Below are 6,213 nucleotides of genomic sequence, written 5' to 3' on the forward strand. Positions count from 1 at the left end.
GTGATCACATCACATTTTCTCAGCTTCAGAGGAAGGCAAGGGCAAACTCCTCTAAACGGATTTGGCCAAGGAAACCTTTGGACAAGGCTGGCAGAAATCACAATCAACTTGAAAGAACATTATAATGCCATAACAGGTTTTAGCCCCCTTCCGCACTGCCCCTATATCTCAGGATCTGATCCCAAATTATCTTGAAGTGGCGTATCATATAATCCAGTCTAAAGAAGATAATCTGGGATCAGATCCTGGGTTACAGGGCAGTGTGGAAGGGGCCTTAGTCAGAGAGGGTAAGTGTAGTATTAAAGGCCCTTTCTACACTGCCATATGAAATCCAGGTTATCTGCTTTGAACCGGATTATATGGTAATGTAGACTCATACAATCCATTTCAAAGCAGATAATGTAGATTATCTGGTTTGATAGTCTGGATTTTGTGGCAGTGCAGAAGGGGCATGCAATGGAAGGTATGGCCATGATGTAGATTAGAGTCAATATACTATATACTAACCATCCCCTGCCACGCATTGCTGTGGCCCAGTCTGTGTCTTTTGTGTGTGTATATTTTTTTTAATTTACTGTATTTGTATACTGCCTTTCTCAGCCTTTTGGTGACTCAAGGCAGTTTACAGGCAGCAAGTCAATACACATAATATCAAAATGCACATAAAACATAATACACATATATGTGTATTTATGTGGTTTTGTGCATATGTTGTAATGCATTTTTTATTTTTTTGGCTTTTTAAGTCCCTTCCGCTGTGTTTTTCAGTGTTTTTATGAGTGATGGTCACTTGTTGGACTGTTAGGTGTATTGTGTTCACATTTGGTGTCAATTCAACCAATGGTTTTTGAGATATGTTAATCCCACAAATGAACATTACATTTTTATTTATATAGATATATACAATATAGGGCAAGATGGATGGATGGCATCCTTGAAGTGACTGGATTGACCTTGAAGGAGCTGGGGTGGTGACGGCCGACAAGGAGCTCTGGCGTGGACTGGTCCATGAGGTCATGAAGAGTCGGAAATGACTGAACGAATGAACAACAACAACATACAATATAACGAGATTTTTGTTCCTGGGTTATACATGTCATTTCCTAATTGGCTCTATCATAAAAACAAGGAAAAGGTTTATTAAACTGCAAAAGCTTTGTTTTTGCTAGAGAGACATCCTGCAGCACATTTTCCAATGAATATCTCACAGAATCTCCACTAATTCAACCTCGTTTGCGGCAGCCACAAAAATGAAGCTTTTGGAGTAGAGATCTACTATTTTCAAAGTAAGGACTGCACAATTAAACAGGAAATAACACTTTCAAACCAGGAACAGATTTTTTTTAATTGTCCATGCTAAGCAAGCATAAGGGAAAGAAGAAATGGGTTGCTGTAAGTTTTTTGGGCTGTATAGCCATGTTCCAGAAGCATTCTCTCCTGATGTTTCTCCTGCATCAATGGCAGGCATCCTCAGAGGTTGTGAGGTCTGTTGGAAATTAGGAAAATGGGATTATTATTCTTCACACATCCTGATGGTTACTTTGAAAGTAGATTTTAATTAGTGGGTAGTTTGATAATCTCCAGTAATGTATCTCCAGTTATTCAGCATCAATTTGAATTTGAGCAAGAAGAACTTACTTCTGTGCAACAGGGACATCTGCTGGAGAGCAATGCTTGAAAGCCATGCAGCTGAATGTAAGCTTTCCAACTTTCCTTTGTAAAAGATTCAAGACATTTTGCTGCCTGAGGCCCCTTCTACACTACCATATAAAACTGCTTGGAGAAGAGAATGATGCTGGGGGAAATTGAAGGAAAAAGGAAGAGGGGCCGGCCAAGGGCAAGATGGATGGATGGGATCCTTGAAAGGACTGGATTGACCTTGAAGGAGCTGGGGGTGGTGATGACTGACAGGGAGCTCTGGCGTGGACTGGTCCATGAAGTTACAAAGAGTCTGAAATGACTGAACGAATGAACAACAAAAGAGACATCACACTGGCAACAAAGATCCAGTTTAAGCAATGGTATTCCCCATAGTAACCTATGGATGTGAGAGCTGGACCATAAGGAAGACTGAGCGAAGGAAGAGAGATGCTTTTGAATTGTGGTGTTGGAGGAAAGTTCTGAGAGTGCCTTGGACCACAAGAAGAGCCAACCAGTGCCTTGGACTACAAGAACAGCCCTTGACTGGCCCCGCTTCCTTTTCTTTCCATTTTCCCCAGCATCATTCTCTTCTCCAAGCTTTCCTTTCTTCTCATGATGTGGCCAAAGTCCTTCATCTTGGCCTCTACTTCCCTCCAATGAGCAGTCGGGCTTTATTTCCTGAAGTATGGACTGGTTGGATTTTCTCGCAGTGAAAGGCATTCTCAGAACTTTCCTGCAAAACCACATGTCAAAAGAGTCTCTTCCTTCACTCAACCTTCCCTAAGGTCCAGCTCTCACATCTGTAGGTGACTATGGGTAATACAATTGCTTTCACTATGTGGATCTTTGTTGCCAGTGTGATGTCTCTTTTGTTGTTCATTCGTTCAGTAGTTTCCGACTCTTCGTGACCTCATGGACCAGCCCACACCAGAACTCCCTGTCGACCGTCACCACCCCCAGCTCCTTCAAGGTCAACCCAGTCACTTCAAGGATGCCATCTATCCATCTTGCCCTTGGTGGGCCCCTCTTCTTTTTTCCTTTCATTTTCCCCGGCATCATTGTCTTCTCTAAGCTCTCCTTTCTTCTCATGATGTGACCAAAGTCCTTCATCTTGGTCTCTAATATCCTTCCCTCCAATGAGCAGCCGGGCTTTATTTCCTGAAGTATGGACTGGTTGGATCTTCTCGCTGTCCAAGGCACTCTCAGGACTTTCCTCCAGCACCACAGTTCAAAAGTGTCTCTTCCTTCACTCAGTCTTCCTTATGGTCCAGCTCTCACATCCATAGGTTACTATGGGGAATACCATTGCTTTAACTGGGTCTTTGTTGCCAGTGTGATGTCTCTTTTGTTGTTGTTCATTCATTCAGTCGTTTCTGACTCTTCGTGACCTCATGGACCAGCCCACGCCAGAGCTCCCTGTCAGTCGTCACCACCCCCAGCTCCTTCAAGGTCAATCAAGTCCCTTCAAGGACCCCATCCATCTATCTTGCCCTAGGCTGGCCACTTCCTTTTTCCTTCCATTTCCCCCAGCATCATTCCCTTCCCTAGGCTTTCCTGTCTTCTCATGATGTGTCCAAAGTACTTCATCTTTGTCTCTAGTATCCTTCTCTCCAGTGAGCAGCCAGGCTTTCTTTCCTGGAGGATGGACTGGTTGGATCTTCTGGTGGTCCAAGGCACTCTCAGAACTTTCCTCCAGCACCACAGCTCAAAAGCATCTCTCTTCCTTCGCTCAGCCTTCCTTATGGTCCAGCTCTCACATCCGTAGGTGACTATGTGGAATACCATGGCTTTGACTATGTTGCCAGTGTGATATCTCTACTCTTCACTATTTTATTGAGATTGGTCCTTGCTCTCCTCCCAAGAAGGAAGCGTCTCCTGATTTCCTGGCCACAGTCTGCATCTGCTCTCATCTCTGCACCTAGAAATACGAAGTCTGTCACGGCCTCCACGTGTTCTCCCTCTATTTCCCAGTTGTCAATCATTCTTGTTGCCATGATCTTGGTTTTTTTGATGTTTAGCTGCAACCCGGCTTTTGCACTTTCTTCTTCCCCCTTGATTAGAAGGCTCCTCAGCTCCTCCTCAATGTCGGCCATCAAAGTGGTATCATCTGCATATCTAAGGTTGTTAATGTTTCTTCCAGCAGTTTTAACCCCAGCTTTGCATTCCTCAAGCCCCGCACATCGCATGATGTGTTCGGCATACAAGTTGAATAGGTAGGGGGAGAGGATACAACCCTGCTATACGCCTTTCCCAATCTTGAACCAGTCGGTTGTTCCGTGGTCAGTTCTGACTGTTGCTACTTGGTCCATAGGTGACTACGGGGAATACCATTGTTTTGAGTATGCGGATCTTCGTTGTCGGTGTGATGTTTCTCGTCTTCACTATTTCATCAAGATTGGTCCTTGCTCTCCTCCCCTATAATATTTATTTTATTTTTCGTGTCAGGAGCAACCAGACCCCAGTGGCGCAGTGGGTTAAACCCTTGTGCTGGCAGGACTGAAGACCCGCAGGTCGCAGGTTCAAGTCCGTGGAGAGGCGGATAAGCTCCCTCTATCAGCTCCAGCTCTTCATGCGGGGACATGAGAGAAGCCTCCCACAAGGATGATAAAAACATCCAATCATCCAGGCGTCCCGTGGGCAAAGTCCTTGCAGACCGCCAATTCTCTCACAACAGAAGCGACTTGCAGTTTCTCACGTCACTCCTGACACGACAAAAAAAGTTATAATTATATATTTATAATTATATACCTATAATTAAACTGAATTAGTAAAGCCAATGTAGAAATAGATAAGCCCTATTTTAATATAACCATCACACATTCAAAGCTTTGAGGGATCTTAGTTTTGTGAGGTGAGAGGAAATAAGAGCAAAACAAACTGAGCTTGAGGGGACGACCGTTATTAAATTAATATTCATGAGGGGGCGGGCTTATTTTGAAAGACGGCCTTCTCATTGGACAACAGGGCCTGTTGGGTTTTTTTAATACATTAAGAGGCGGGGCTAGAGAGAAAAGGGGGCGGGGTCGAAAAAAGGCGGGCCGCTTCTCAACAGTCGGTGGCTTGCTTGCGCTCATGAATATGGAGCGAGGGGGCGGGGCCTGAGCGACGGTTGGTTTCCAGCGCGAGCAACGCTGGAGCGGGTGGGCGTGGCCTACGCGGCGGTTTCCAACCGTCGTTGGTACGCTCGCGCTCATAAATATGGAAAGAGTAGGCGTGGCCTACGCGACGGTTGGTTTCCAGCGCGAGCAATGATTGGCGGAAGGAAGGAGCGGGTGGGCGTGGCCTACGCGGCGGTTCCCAACCGTCGTTGGTACGCTCGCGCTCATAAATATGGAAAGAGTAGGCGTGGCCTGCGCGACGGTTGGTTTCCAGCGCGAGCAATGATTGGCGGAAGGAAGGAGCGGGTGGGCGTGGCCTACGCGGCGGTTCCCAACCGTCGTTGGTACGCTCGCGCTCATAAATATGGAAAGAGTAGGCGTGGCCTGCGCGACGGTTGGTTTCCAGCGCGAGCAATGATTGGCGGGAGGAAGGAGCGGGTGGGCGTGGCCTACGCGGCGGCTCCCAACCGTCGTTGGTACCATCGCGCTCATAAATATGGAGAGAGTGGGCGTGGCCTGAGCGGCTGTATCTTTCATAAGAGAGTCATGAATATGGAGTGTGTGGGCGTGGCTTGGTTAGCTTCCTACGCAGGCAATGAGGGGCGGGACATGAATATGGAGTGAGTGGGCGTGGCCTGAGCGGCTGTATCTTTCATAAGAGAGTCATGAATATGGAGTGTGTGGGCGTGGCTTGGTTAGTTTCATCACAGGCAATAAGGGGCGGTACCTCTACAAAGTCCTGGAGAGACTTATTTTGCATAGAATTAGGGGAAAAAAATTGATCCCTGACTGATCCCACAGCAAGCTGGCTTCAGGAAAGGCAAAAGCTGCACATCGCAAGTGCTGAACCTGACTCAGCACATAGAAGATGGCTTTGAAAGGCAGCAGATCACAAGAGCCGTCTTCATAGACCTGTCAGGAGCCTATGATACTGTGAACCACCGCCTCCTCCTGAGAAAAATGTATAGTATCACAAAGGACGACCACCTCACCCGCTTCATAGGAAACCTGCTACAAAACAGGAGCTTTTTTGTTGAGTCCCAGGGCCAGAGAAGCAGATGGCGGAGACAGAAGAACGGCCTGCCTCAGGGGAGCGTGCTTGCTCCATCCATGTTCAACATCTACACAAATGACCAGCCACTGCCAGAAGGGACAGAGAGTTTCATCTATGCTGATGATCGTGCCATCACCGCTCAAGCAGGGAGCTTTGAGATGGTTGAAAAGAAGCTCTCTGAAGCTCTAGGTGCCCTTACTGCCTATGACAGGGAAAACCAGCTGGTCCCTAATCCATCTAAAACACAGACATGCGCCTTTCATCTCAAGAACAGAGAAGCATCCCGAGCTCTGAAGATCACCTGGGAAGGAATCCCACTGGAGCATTGCAGCGCACCCAAATACCTGGGAGTCACTCTGGATAGTGCTCTTACCTACAAGAACACTGCCTGAACATCAAGCAAAACATGGGCGCTAGAAA

This window comes from Anolis sagrei, chromosome 3, assembly GCF_037176765.1.
Source record: "Anolis sagrei isolate rAnoSag1 chromosome 3, rAnoSag1.mat, whole genome shotgun sequence".
NCBI lineage: Eukaryota > Metazoa > Chordata > Lepidosauria > Squamata > Dactyloidae > Anolis > Anolis sagrei.